The sequence below is a fragment of the Onychomys torridus genome, unplaced genomic scaffold (assembly GCF_903995425.1).
Source record: "Onychomys torridus unplaced genomic scaffold, mOncTor1.1, whole genome shotgun sequence".
Lineage (NCBI taxonomy): Eukaryota > Metazoa > Chordata > Mammalia > Rodentia > Cricetidae > Onychomys > Onychomys torridus.
In genome coordinates, this window is record NW_023412136.1 from 1 (window position 1) to 2,555 (window position 2,555).

At 47.4% G+C, this 2,555-nt stretch overlaps 1 pseudogene; it reads right to left on the bottom strand.

Moving 5' to 3' along the window:
* Positions 1–142: 142 nt before the first annotated feature.
* On the bottom strand, positions 143–1,728 carry LOC118575523 (annotated as a pseudogene).
* Positions 1,729–2,555: the final 827 nt, after the last annotated feature.

Sequence of the window (2,555 nt, forward strand, 5' to 3'; positions counted from 1 at the left end):
CATCAACAGCAGATGCTGATTCCAGGCAGGTGTCAGGGCTTGGGCAGTGCAGGGAAAAGATAGTTCATGTGTGAGCCTTGAGAGCACAGGGGAGGAATAAGGACTCACCTGCAGCAGAACTGGGCAAGGAAGGGCCCAGCCTCTAAAACTCATTACACAGCGATTGGTCATGGCAACATGTAAATCCAGTGTTATATTATAATGGGTAAAAGTCTTATTGAAGCATCCAGTAGAACAATCCTGCTGCCCAAACAAACAGATGTCATAACCTGTACAAGAAAAGTAACAAGGGTCAAACCCATTTGTAAAATCAAAGTCTCAGAAAAAGGTGAATTTGGCTGGGCGGTGGTGGCGCATGTCTTTAATCATAGCACTCGGGAGGCAGAGGCAGGTGGATCTCTATGAGTTCAAGGCCAGCCTGGTCTACAGAGCAATATCCAGGAAAGGCGCCAAGCTGCACAAAGAAACCCTGTCTTGAAAAACAAAACAAAACAAATAAAAAAGGTGAATTCGACTCCCTGGTGAAATGCATGCCAGCCACACTGAGGTGACTGTAGTTACCACCTATCAACCTGTAATCTGGCCTGCAGGCACGCCTCCCATTCCCCAAATTACTGACTGGAATTTTACAGTTCAAATCTGCTCATTCCTGAATATGTTTTCCAAAAAGCTATAAAGAGCATGCAGAGACACCTCCCCAACCCCCACTCAAAAAAAAGTCTTCTTCTGGCAAAGAATGGTAGGCAACCAGTACCAAATGGAAAGGGTCTTCTGAATTTGCACAGAAACACACCTCCCTAGTCTCTGCTTTGTCCCCAGGAGTGTACAGAAGGGCTGATTCACTCCTGAGCAACAAACAGGATGACCCCAACATCTCCTAGGCTTGACATACCTTTAGACACTACCAGTATGGCACATTCCTGGTCATCTTTAGCCTCACAGGTGCTTTCTCCTTTCTCACACTTTCCATCAGCATTTAACAGGTCACACTGCAAACATGTAAGAGCTGAAAAGGCAAAATCGAGGATAAGAGGTTCAACCAGAGCACCACCTCAAGGATGAGACCGGAGCTGAGCCTGTGGCTATAATCAATAAGTAAGAAACAATGACCAAGGAAAGAGCTGGGTATATGCTGAGCTGACCTCTAAAGGGTAGCCCATGACCTTGGGCACTAGGAAGGGATTTGAGAAGAGCCAAGTTTCTCCAGGTCAAACACCGTGAATGAGGTGGGCTGTGAGGAGGAAGCACAAAGCTCTGATGTGGGGAGCTTGAGCCTGCCGCCTGTGACCACACAAGTGCTCCCATCACTTCATTGCCTTATCCTTTCAAGGACCTTCCTCGCGTCATTTCCAATACAAATTTAGGTCTATGCACAGGAAAGCTGGAGGAATTGAGGTGTTTGCTTGTTAAGAATGAGGAGGTGAGCTGAAGGACCAGGAGAAAGGACACCAGAAGCAGAGGCATGACAGAGGATTTGGAGACGCCCATACTGTATGCAACAGAGGGATGAGAAGAAAGGAGCAGTGAGGATATGGAGATGAAGGCTGTGGGGTCCACGAATAAAAGCAGTCAGGGCTTACATCTTATTCCTGACCTCCAAAACCCAGTACCCTTTGACAGTATGTCTGCCCACCAGCACTGGACCCTTCCATCTGCCAGTATCTCACCATGGAGGAAGCCCACCACCAGGGAGAGACCCAGCAGGAGCAACAGGAAGTGCTTTTCCATGGCAGTGGGATCCCACGTTAAGAGAGCAGCAGAGAGCAGGACAGAGCACTCAAGGACTAGCCTCAGAGTGCATGCTTATATATGAGCTCAGCTAGAAAGGAAGCCAATGGGATCCCAAGCCAGTGGGCTGAGCAGATAGCCCCAGGGAAACATGGATGCTACGTGCTTCTCTCTGCCTGCTCCTTCTCCATCCCTACCCAGTGGTTCAAGTACTTCCGGATTCCTGTCCCACAGTCTAGTTCACTAACTTTCAAATGGGGATTACTAGCTGTGAGATTGGAAGGAATCTTGAGACTGGGTGGCTGAGGAGCCTAGACGGTGCTACACACACTAGGCTATGACTCCACATAGAAGAAGACTGTAACCTTCTACCACTACATCCAGATGTTAAATTCTCTGACTCTTTGTGAATGGGATACATGTCTAGGTATATTTAAATCACTGAAACCCAAACTGCAGATTTGGTTCCTCTTCTGTGTAGACTCCAGTCATCTTCCTGGGGACAAGATAGAAAGACAAGACAAACTACAGGGTCATGGAAGGAAAGTGTGATGGGAAAACAGGCCTTTCATTCTGGATCTGCTTTCCCTGTCCCACTGATGGTGCCAGGAAACTTAAAGTACCACTGATGGAGCCAAAATCACACAGAGACCATGTGTGCTTCCTAAAAACCTCCCAGAAAGTTAAAAGACACTAGCAATCTGTGCTTACTTAGCATCAAAATGATGTGTAACTTTGTTGGAAGGTTTTTTGGTTAGAGGTCGAAGTGTATCATGACATGACAGCTTTTTCCAAAGCTCAAGGGCATGGGGACTCCTCCTCCCCCT